This window comes from Lagopus muta, chromosome Z (assembly GCF_023343835.1).
Source record: "Lagopus muta isolate bLagMut1 chromosome Z, bLagMut1 primary, whole genome shotgun sequence".
Taxonomy (NCBI): domain Eukaryota; kingdom Metazoa; phylum Chordata; class Aves; order Galliformes; family Phasianidae; genus Lagopus; species Lagopus muta.
In genome coordinates, this window is record NC_064472.1 from 16,936,963 (window position 1) to 16,949,759 (window position 12,797).

A 12,797-nucleotide genomic window follows, 5' to 3' on the forward strand; every position below is an offset into this window, starting at 1 on the left:
GGTGGCCAGCAGGGAGCGCAGTGGCCCAGGACTGCAGTAAACAGGCCGGGCAAACATGGCCTGGCACCTCAGAACCTCACGACACTGCACTTGGCACAGGAGGTTCCCACAGAGCAGGCGAGCATGGACGTGCTCTTCTCATCCTGGGCCACGAGGGAAGGAGATCGCCATCAACAGCAACATGGTGACCACCTGATGTGGCAGACCGACAGGCAGAAAAACAGATGGCACCCACAACCTCTCTGGGCTGACACGCACATCTGGATGGATCTCATAAAGAGTGAGAGAGCTGCCCGGGCGTTTGGCTGCGCGGAGCTCCAGAACCTGGAAGTCCCTCTGTGGCCTGAGGGAGGAGCAGGAGCAGAGGGCTCTAAGAGGTGTTGGTGTGCCCTGTTCAACAAACTTCTTGAGCAGATGGCCAGGCTGCAGGAAGAAATCAAGATGAGAGGCAACTGGGAATCAGAGAGGGAGGCAGATAGAAGTAGGTCTGAACTGACACATGCCAACCGGTGGTTCCCTCCTAAATCCCTGAGTCCCTGCTTGGGGTAGAAGTTAACCAGTTTCTCACCTGGAAGATAAAGGACATGATAACACGCAAAGTGAAGGGGGATGGATCCTCATCTGCTCAAGCAGAAGGAGGTATCTTCTGTCTAGCCCTGCAGCTCCCCAGGGCAACTGATACAAGGATGTAGGGTTGAAAACAGAAGAGGGACAGCATAGCAGACAGAGCCCAGGAAACAGCAAGCATACTTAGCAAGGCCATCCAAAGAATTGTATTAAAACTACCATAAACAAAAAAGGGTGAGGAGTCTTAGTAACTGGGGACTTCTTGCTGAGAGGCACTAAGGCCCTCATTTGCCACCCAGATAACTTCTCCTGAGAGGTTTGCTGTCTTTAGCAGCACATGTCAGAGGTGTTAAGAAGACTCTACCACATTTGATGAAAAGACTACTACCCACTCACTATCATTCAGATAGGGTCACAGGAGACTGCAACAAGGAAATTACATTAATAGGGACTTTGCATCCCTTGAAAGGACTCTGAAGGGTTAAGGAGTGCAAGTAGTGTTCTCGTCTGTCCTTTCGACTGATGGCTGGGATCTGGAAAGAAGGAAGGAGAATGGGTCAGGTAAATTACTGACAGAGGGGATGGTGCCTGGATCAAGGTTTTGCGTACTGTGATCTTGGGCAGGCCTTAGAGAGCCTGGGTATGCAGGTGTCAGATGGAATGCAACTGAGCAGGTGGGGCAAAAGTGTTCTGGAACAAGCCAGCTGGATTGATTATCCAGCTTTAAACTAGATTTGATGGGGGGAAGGAGATGAAATTCCTCATGACAGAGAAGAGCCAGGGAATGCTGTCATTTTAGGAAGAACCTCTCTATTGTCCCATAGGATCTTATGAGGACTCCTCAGAAAAGATAACATTGCCCGTAGCCCAACTGAAATCTTATTTCATCCCTCCAAGGATACCTGCACCCTCTGTACCCTACCTGTACACTATTGCACACAGCACGGGAAATAAACAGGAAGAACGAGAGACCTGTGTGCAGTCACAGAGCCGTGAGCTCATTCTGATCATGGAAACATGATGGGGCAGCTCACATGACAGCAATGCTGTCATGGATAGCCATGTCCTCTTCAGGAAAGACAGGCCTGCAAGGTGAGGTGATGGAATTGCTCTCAACATAAGAGAGAAACTAGAATGTTGTATCAAGCTCCAGCTGGGAGTGAAAGATGAACAAGTGGACAGCATGTGGGTAAGAATTAAGGGGTGAGCTAACATAGGTGACACTGTTGTGGATGTATACAAGCCACCTGATCAGGATGAGGAAGTTGAAGAGGCCAACCAGCTGGAAGTAGCCCTGCAATTTCAGGTACTGGTTCTTACAGGGGACTTTAATCATTCTGAAATTTGTGTGATAACAATATAGGCAGGCATACATTACTGTCCAGGAGGTTTCTGCAGTGTGTTAAAAATGACTTTCTGGTGCAGGTGGTGGTGGAGCTGACAAGGATGGGTGTGCTACTTAACACTATTCTTACTAACAAGGGAAAGCTGGTTGGGAATGTGAAGGTTTAGGGCAGTTTGTGATGCAGTGATCATGAGATGACAGAATTTAGAATATTGTGTAAAAGAAGCTAAGCAATAAGCAGAATTTCTATCCTGGACTTCAGGAGAGCCTACTTTGCCCCCTTCAAAGACCTACTTGGAGGTATCCCATGGGCTAGACTGCTAGAAGGTAATGAGTCCCATTATAGCTGGTTTTTTTAATGTATGTCAACAGTAAAAGAAAGACTATGGAAAATGTGGGTCCCCTATTAAATGACACAGGTGCCCTGGTTACAGCAGACGCTGAGAAAGCAGAGATTCTGAATACCTTGTTTGCTTCAGTTTTTACTACAAAGTCTGCCCCTCAAGAATCCTAGACCCTGGAGGTAATAAAGTCTGAGGAATGGAAGGCTTCCCTAGGTTTGAGAAGGAGATGGTCAGCATCCAGCCAAAATCAACACATACAAATCCATAAGCCCTGATGGGATGCACTCATTTGTGTTGAGGGAACTGGCAGAGATGATTGCTGAACCACTCTGTATCATCTTTGAAAGGTCTTGGTAAATGGGAGAGGTGCCTGAAGACTGGAGGATAGCTAATGTCACTCCAGTCTTCAAAAAGGGCAAGAAGGAGGATCTGGGAAGCTACAGGCCAGTCAACCTCACCTCCATCCCTGGAAAGATGATGGAACAACTTGTTCTGGATGCCATTGCCAAGCAATTAGAAGACAAGAAGGAGTAGTCAACATGGGTTCAGCAAGGAGAAATCATGCTCAACCAACATGGTAGCCTTCTATGATGTCATTGGCGGCTGGATAGATGGAGGGGAGAACTGGATGTTGTGCACCTTGACTTCAGCAAGGCATCTGAGACCATCTCCCACAGCATCCTTCTTATGAAACTTAGAAAAAGTAGGATAGATGGTGAGATGAACTGAGAACTGGCTGACTGCCAAAGCTTAGAGGGTTGTCTTCAGTTGGACAGAGTATGGTTGGAGGCCAGTAACTTGCATTGCTCCCCAGGGGTCAGTGCTGGGTGTGGTCTTCGTCAGTGATGTGGATGAAGAGATAAGAGTTCTCCCTCAGCAAGTTTGCTGTTGATTGAAAGCTGACCTGTCTGGACACCTATCTGTGCAACTTATTACAGGAAGTCTACTTTGGCAGAGGGGTTGGACTTGATGATCTCTTGAGGCCTCTTCCAACCCCTGCAATTCTGTGATTCTGTAACATCTAATTTGGGAAATTTGACTCTGTATCCGAGCTACCTGCATTCAAGCCAATCCTACCCAGTCCTTACTTTTTCATGGTGAAGTGCTAAGCTTTCTAACTGCCATGGTTATGTTCCAGCATCTGTCTTAGCAGGCATTATCTCAAAAAACACTTACAGATCCCCCTGCATGGCAATGCTGGCCTTACCTTTGCAGAGTTCAGAAGGATCTGAAGCAGAGCATCCTTCTGAGTTACACTGAAGGTGAGAAGAGTACTCTCTCACAAAGGTCTCTTTGGCTACTATTCAAAACAGCATGTTAATCTGCCCGTGTTGCTGCTCACTTGCATTGATCTTAAGGTTATTTTATCTAAGTATAGACACTAGAGAAGAAAATAAGAGATCTTAGTGAATTATAAATGAATTATAGTCCTTTGTGGTTCATATATTCACAAAACAATATTCTTGCTTGCTAACGCTGATCTATTGTGCATGCAATTGTTCACAGGAATTAGGTTTGATCACTACGTTTGGCTTGCTGCTGTCACAAGTTTCTCACTGTGCAAATGTAGCTGATTCAGCAGTATACAGGAAGACTTACCCCCTTGATTTTTTAACAGATATACGATAATCAGGTTTTCCCAGACACTGTGTGCTTTGCATAGTTGCTTATCTTTATGAACTGCATTGTGTACCAACAAACTATTATATGCTAATTTTCCATATTCTTAATTTAGAAATATACAACAGCCCTTCTTATTCATGGTGGTTACACAATATTGCAGCATTATGTTCTGCAATTTCTTAATATGCTTTTTGATGCATTTCTTGCACCGAGGGCAACAGCAATTCACAGCAAGTTTTACTTTATTTATTTAGTCAGGATTGCTGAGAAATTAGTCCTTAGGCCTCAGACACATAGTTCTCAGCAAGATTTGGGCCAGGTTATCACTACTGTAGCCTTAGCAAAAGTAACTTCTGGACCTATCTATGCTCATGCCTGAGAACCTTCCAGCCACTAAAGCCACCTGGGATCAAATGACTTGAGTCTATGACAGTAATATGCCTTTTCTTTGTAAACACATTGGCTGCATGCAAACTGCCTATTGGAATCTGTCCCTGGATCATCCAACTCATGAAAAGTACCTAGGGATAGCTGGAAGGAGCATGAGGTGCATGGGCCAGGTCTGTGGCTGTGACTGCTGCAGGAGTTTGCTGCCATAATTGACTCCACTGGTGTCTGAGTATGTTTTGCATGTGCCACAGATGTGCCAGCCTATACACAGCTACCATGCATGTCTACAACAGAAGAAGACAAGTCTCTCCTGTAGTGACTTGCTCTTGCCATCTAGGTCACCTCTGGTCTGATCCGATGGCTGTAAAAGTCACTGACTAAAAGGTCACTGACTCCAATGGACTTTAACTCCAGCGCAGGGTTCTCTGGGATTTCAGATGTGTCTGATCTACATGCAAACGTAGACAGATAAATGTCAAAAAGTGAAATTTCCTACTGACAGAAATCATTAAAAGACAAAGCCCCTGAATATGTTATTTACAAATATAAGTATTTCATATGTCAGCACTGCACAGTAGTTAAACATTCAGATGAAACGAATTTGTGACAGAACTTATTTTAGTACAGTCTTTTTTCACCACAGTGACTTTGTTCTTTAATTTACAGGTATGAGTCTACAGGATGATTTTCAAATGTGATCCTGGAGTTTTATATTTGATTTTTACTGCAGTTTAAGTGCCAAATCAAAATTATCATGTTTAATTTACTTTATTCTCAGTGGTTTTGCTTAGATTTATGAATTACCTTGGATTAATTACTATATAGCATTCTGTTTTTATAGTGTAATTGGGTGTGTCTAAGTGCATTCCATTTTATGACTTGCTTTAGGGTATATTTTGGATGAACTATATAATATAAAATACATTTGGTGTTATGTTTTATATAATGCCAGAGAAAGCACAGAAAGTGCATTTAAGTTTCTAGGTTTATTGGTTCCTTGTCTGCAAAACTTTGGAGGACAAACCTTATTTTCAGTTTTTCTCAAATTATTCTGAGTCTTTTCCATTTCCAATTTTCACAGTAACTGTTGAATTATTGAATCTTTTTGTCAATAATTATTTTCAGTCACAACAAAATTAACAGTCTACAGGGAAAGATAGTATGAAATCTGTAAATATAGGTGTCACACCTTCTAACACTATTCATTGAAAAATTCTAAAAAAAAAAAAAAAAAAAAGATATAAAGCAAAACCAATGTCCCCTTTCCTTGTATATGATCCACAAGTAACTTAATCCTGTCTTGGACTTTTTTCCTTTCTTTGGAGGCATTTGAGTGAAAATTGAGAATTAGCTGGTGCATTGCAATCGTTAATATCTGGAACTTCTAATTACTGAAGTCCAAATGATAAGGCAGAGAATTCTGTATGAGTTGCCATAAAATACTATTGAGTATGCTTGGCATTTTTGATACATTTACTACAAAACTGTAACTCCTCTTCAGCATTTCCAAGTACTTTATAATTTTTGGAGACTTTTAAGTTCATGAGATACCTCGTGTCTTTCACTGAGTTTGCACTTATGTGTTTCTCCCTCCCTTTATGCTTCAGAGACAGAGGAGCGTCCATGTGCTGTCAGAATGAAGAATACTGAAGCAAACAGACTTGTGAAGGTTAGGAACTTTCATCTTCTTTATGATTGCCTGGCTTGCCTTTTCTGTTATTAGAGCACATATGTTTTAATATATTTATGATCCTGTAGTCAAAATGCTACCTAAATTAAGCTCTTCACAAGCATCTACATAGAAAGCTTCTGCCTGAGAGCTGCTGACTCTCTGATCTACCCCAGTTTCAAACAGGTTGGTAAATGGGGAGTTTCTCTCCAAGGTAATGTTGGATACCCATGTTGGAATCTACAACCACTGTCTGTGAAAACAGAAACCAAATTACTAAGTTAGAATACCATTTACAGATCCCTCATGAACAGGCTTGAAACTGAAAAGGCACATGAGTCACTAATTCTGTGTTAAATTAAAACTAGAGTGTACTGACCTATCTGAGCTACTGTAACAACAAAGAAGTTTTCCATACAAATGTCACGAGATTGGCTTCAGCATCAGAAGTCTGACTAATGAATCACTAATGTGACGTAACAAGCGTTGATACCTTGTCTCATAACAAAGTACTACAGAAGTATTCATTTCTCAGAGCTGATTCAAAGTATAAAGAATGAATCATTCTAATAACGAGAGAATCATTCTAACAAAATTTTATTCATTAAAGAACATGTGAAACAACTCGAATTATATTTTGTAGGCCAAAGGTGAAGCTAGCTAATGAGTTTCCACTGGAATGATTAAAATATCATTTTATAATTTGATATTAATATTGTAGACTCCTAATAAGGCACTTCATATTAACAAGAATCTATGCTTAGTGTTGAATAAATAGAGTAATTACACTATGTGATTTTTCTTCCTGCTTTCCCATCTTTCTTTTTAGGCACCTATGAAAAAGTTTTACTGTCAAAAACAAACTGAATCTCTCAATGCATGTAAGTATATGATGAAGCTGGCTCTGTTGCAAATTTCTCTGTATGCTGGCTAACCGTGGTGTATTCAAGCGAATGGCAAACATTGAAAAATGTATCTGTGTCCTAGTGAATATCAGCATCTAGAAGGGGAAACACTGTTAGAGTTTTGAAAATATCCTTAGATATAGTTTTGCAATGTAAGTAACTAAAAACTTTCGAAAATGCCATTTCAAGCATTTTCTCTATACAAATCAGAATATAGAAGAATATGAAACAGCAGAAGCAGCATCTTGAAGGGCATGTAGAGACTTGTAAATTCAACAAGTCAATTTGAAAAGAAAGAACAAAAATACTCAAAACAGCAACATTGTTAAAAATAAAGTGTTTCTGAGTTTCCAAAATACTGGAATAGAGAAAGCAAAAGCATCTGTCAACTTTATATTTACAGACATCTTTGCAAGTCTGAGACCCTTCAATTCTCTTTTTCTAATGTGTCAGTTGTTTTCAAAATATAATTATTACCCTGCAATCTTTACATAGACATTTGGTTTTAAATACTGCATGTACACTGATCGTATACGTACAATATGTAAGAATGAACATCTGTATAAAGGCTGTGAGGCAATGAAGATTAAATGCTAACTTTATCTGTGAGCTTTTCATAACTCCTACCAAATCAGTTGCCCACAAACCACGGGAGTTTACCACAAGCAAATAGAAATGGTGTTTGGAAAAGACAGGATGATGATTTCCAGTTCATAAGATTTTTATCCAAAGACACATTCATTCATCTGTTGCATATTTAACTGTCTGCTTTCAGCCACTTGCTAGAGTAATACTGAATTGAAAGAGCATTTTTTTCTAATAACAGCTTCATTTTGCACTGACTTACAAGCAGTCACATTGTAATCTAAAGCAGTAGAAACCAAGTGTGAGTTCAGGAAGTCCAAGCTGGAAGGATGGAGATTCCGCAGCAAAGATGAAGCTACCTGGGAGTGATTAATGGGAGTGCAGAGCCCAAATCCTATGGGGGAAAAGGAGAAGAGAAAGACAAGAAAGATACTCCTCTTGGCAAGGAGTGTCTGTCTGCAAACCTGTCTGGTGGATATGGAGAGCTTAGTTTCATATGTTTCTTTATCACATCACCAGACAGCTTTCACTCAAGATTTAGTGTGCAGTCCTGGGCTGGCCCAAAAATAAATGAGTTCTGGTCATATTTAAGAGGTAAACTAATGAGAAGGATATGAATTATGTCTTAAGTCCTGTGGACAAACTCAGATAATCCAGTGTAAAAAATCTTTAATAATAGCAATTACTAGACAAATCTAATTACAATTAAAAAACAACAACAACAACAAAAAAAACACCAGGACAAACCAAAAAAATTCTGTGTGAATATTTAAATCAAAGGATGCTTGAAAGCAATCTGTCCTAGTTTGAATACTTTCAAAATGTTTTCAGACATTTAGTATGTACCTATAACCTTTGTTTTTGTCAATACACACAGATGAGTGGACAATTATATGCTGTAGTAATTATTTTGACAGAATTTATTCACAGACATACTTCCTAGGATAAAACATTCAGAGGGCTGGAGCATCTCCCCTATGAGAACAGGCTGAGATATCTGGGCTCTTCAAACTGGAGTAGAGAAGCCTTTGAGAAGACTTTACAGCAGCCTTCCAGTACCAGAAGGGGGCCTACAGGAAAGCTGGGGTGGGACTTTTTAAATGGGCATGTAGCAACAGGATGAGGACAAATGGCTCTAAATTGGGAAAGAGTAGATTTAGACTAGATATCAGGAAAAAGTTCTTTACTGTGAGGGTGGTGAGACACAGGAATAGGCTGCCCAGTGAGACTGAGAATGCCCCTTCCTTAGAAGCATTCAGGACTAGGCTGGATGGGAATTTGAGCAACTTGCTGTAGTGGAAGGTGTCCCTGCCTGTAACAGGGAGATTGGAAGTAGATGCTCTTAAAGGTCCCTTCCAACCCAAACCATTCTATGATTCTATAATCCTATGTTCAGTTCAGAGTGGGTTTAGACTGATCACTTTCAATATGGAGTTCCATAACAAGTTACTGAAATGAGAATTATTAACTCTCAGAGTCCATGATTTCAAGCTTTGTGCTATAGCACCCAGGAAGGGTGTGACAGCTTGATTGGATTGTGATGGGTGCTGAAGGACCTGAGACTGCAAAAATGTTTTGTTTGGAGCTTTACAGACTAGTCCATAGCTGTTTGTTTTGATCTGAATATTTATATATTTCTTAAACAATCGTTATCTTCACTTTAACACTGTTTTCCGAGTAATGCACTTGATGTCAGTATTTTTGTTCAGCAGCCCTCTTATGTCTTAAATTGGACCATAAGTTAGCTCTGTCTGAGATATGGATAAGAGAGTCTTTACCTAGTAATACCAGGTCATAATGTATTAACACTTGACTAATCCCCGAGAAATTTATTTTTTTACTTTCTTAGACTGTGAGATTTTTGTTTTGCTTTTGTTTGGATTTTGGTTGTTTGACTGTATCTTTTTTTTTTTTTTAGATTCATCTTGCCCTACCACCTAAAACTGTCATTTAAAAATTACTCTGACAATGTTTTTTGTTTAATGAGCTGTTATACCGGCCTTCAAACCAGAGAATTTGTGTAGTATGTTAAGAGTTTTAACCATATTTCTGTGTTTATAGCTTTATGTGTGTTTTGCTAATGTGCAGTGCACAGTGGTAAATTTTAGGGAAAATCTAATATTCCTCAGGGAGAAAAAAAAAAACCAACACAAATCATAATCCCAGTTGATATCACTATGCAAAATTATATATGACATGTATGCTTTCTACTGTCCTAACTGCCAAAACCATTGTCATACAACTTTGGCTGTCTGGAATAAACATTAACTGCAGCTAGGCATACTCAGTAATTCCCCCCTGCAAAATCAATATAAGATCTTTGCCAAGACATAGTATCCCACAGAGTTGGTTTTGACATATTTTCACCATTACTATGAAGTTCTGATTGCCTCATTATAAAATGATGGCCACCCAAAAAGTACTTTGCCAACTGTCTTTATCCCTCCTTTCCTGCATGTGTAGGTAGGTTGGTATGTCATCTAACCTTATGTCACAACCTGCATGGTGTTGATACAATGCCTACAAGCAATGGAAACAGACTGCCCTAATCCTTTCGTGTGGTGAGAGTGCTGTCATCTTCTATTTTCCTACATCACTTCTAGTTGCTTTAGAAAAGTGGCCAGGGCTCCCATTATTGATCAAGGCCCATTAGGTTAGGAATTTCTTGAAATCTAATTTCACTCAGTGTACAAAATTCAGTATTATTCTTCTTTCTTTTCTGTAGTCTGGGCTTCTTTCCTCCACCTGGCATGTGTACTGAGATACTCTACTTGCCAGGCATTTCTTATACAAATAGCTAAATCCACTAGTCTTTCAGGAATTTAAAATGAAACATATATTTTTGCATGAGGAAGTTTGGCTAAAAGGCTTTAAACCTTGTCACTCTGGTTTTCTTATTTTCTACCAGCTTGTTCTGGAAAGAAAAGCACTAGCTCTGCAAATAAACTGTTTTCAGAGTGAGGGATATGGGTTTAATTCTTTCTTTTTTTACACCACTGTCATAAAAATATTAGTGAGAATACATCATAAAAGCTTACCCATGTGAGTTTTGGAAACATTTTTTTTTTCCAAATCAATCTATTTTCTATTTTGATTATCTTTAAAGATATATAAATAAATAGAATAAACACTGTTTTTCAGTGTCTCTTTGCTTACCTGCTGTCTCTCAGCTACATTTTTTGCTGCCAATGAACCTGGATAAAATAATAAAATAAAAAAAAAAAACAGAGGTTTTCTTATTATGTCTCCCAAGATCTTCATCAGGCATTTGTTGTTTAAACTGGCTGAGGCCAAATCTGCAAAGAAGCAATGTGTTAAATGATTCTCAACAAAGATTTATCATTCAATACTAACCCTATTGCTCTGTGAATCTTTATTATGTTTGGCAAAGAAACTGTAATGAAGATCAGAATGATTGATAAATACAGAAGGTTATTATGAATTTCTTAGATTTCCAAAGAAACAGAACTGGGCTTAACATCTTGGGAAGCACAGATTGGTTCTGGCAAGAACTGTAGGTTGTACGCTAGGTACTCTTACTGATAGTCCAGAAGAGATTTCATCTCCAGGCAGGACTCCAGAAACAGATATGCCACAAAAGAGTAGGAACACTTCTGCCTTCAAAGCATACATTGGTACAGCTCTAGCTCTAATCTGTACTTTTCTTCCTAGAAAAGGTTAAAACTTATCCCACAATTGGTTCTTGTTGCCAAGACACTTTCAACACAATGGACTCAAAAGCTGCACAATGTACAATGTTGGAAATCCTTGTTTACCTTCATTAAGTGTACCCCCAGGAGCACATTGGCAACGAGGCAATAGAAGTATTTTTCTTTCCTTTCTCTTTTCCAAGTTTTTTCACTTCTCAAATCTAAGACCCAATCTGCTTTCATTGTGAAGTTAGTCACATCGGCTTTGATGTAGATTATTTTTGAAAAGCTCATGAACTGCCAAAATAGGAACAGTCTACCTTCTTTCTGACAAAAGAAGCTGAAACTAAGACATCACTTCTTTCAACCAGGCTAAGCTTTATTAAGCAAGGAGGAAAATAAGTCTGCAAAGCTATCACCTTCTCTGTCCTTCTGATCCCTTCCTTACTTCATGTGTTCCCATGTTCACCTGAGAGATCACCAGATTACCAGTAATTAATGGCAGGTTCCTTAACAATGCTTAATTTTCCTTTCCTTGTCTTAATTACAAGTGCCTCAGGGTCAAGCTGTGTGCAGTTTTGTGCTTACAAAGGTCCAAGTACCAAGTGCTACCACAGTCCAAATGTTACAGTCATGTTATTGGTCTCGAGCAGCTCTGCAGTCTGGAAGGGATCAGAGGTTCTGTATTTACCTGGAAGTTCAGGCTGGGAAACTCCACAGGTGGTCCACCAGCCTGACCTTCTTCTGTGAGTCAGGCACGTGCAACTTGCAGTGCAGCCCAGCTGGCACTGCGGCCTGGCTCACACCCCACGCCACCTTCCCTGCTGCCACCGCAGCTCTGCTCACCAAGCAGCCAGCTTGGTTCTGGGTGCGCACCCACTGCTCCGCCCCTGCCAAACATCGGTGAGTGGAGAGCCCTGCATGAACTGCAGCGGGGGCGCAGGGAGGGCGCAGTGCACTCCTGCTTGTGGTGTAGCAAATAACTGTGTGTCTTTTGATATGTTGGCTGAACACAGTCCTGTGGACAGCACCAATTATGCAGCCGTGCTTTCCGTTTTGATAAAGGAACTTGAGAACAGTTTCAAGATTAAAAAAAAAAAAAACCAAAAACTTTTTTTTTTCATTTTCAGTTGGCATGAATACATCACCTGGAAATTTTCAAATGGAGTGTACGGAGTTGCAATCAGGCATTCAACTCAAAAATCCGACCATGTCTCTTTACTTTTACAAGCACTGTCTTACCAGAGAAAAACATTCCTCCCTTCACAATCACACCTTACTCATGTCACCACTTTTTGGCAGTATGCACATTTGTGAACAATTGTTTTCAAGGATGAAGCAGAGGAAGAGTAAAATTTCATTTCTGACAAACATCTTGAATGAAACAGCCTGATGTGTTGGTTTCACATAGGCAGGGTCAAATATCCCACTAGCTCTGTGCTTTTTTGGCTTTTTTTTTAAATAAAAAACATTCAAGACTAAAATAAATTTTATTGCCTATGTACATGAACTATAGTATGTATTTTATGAGGGCTACTGCAAAATAGTGCCTCCTACTTTAGTATATTGGCCCAAGGTGTCAGAGGCAGATGATGGTGGCGCAGCAGTAGAGGTTGAACCGCACCACCAACATCCTGTTATGTGTTGTTGCCCTCTGACAGATGGCAGCAGATGGGCACTGGCAAAATGGTGTCTTACTTGGAAGTGTGGCCCAGGTAA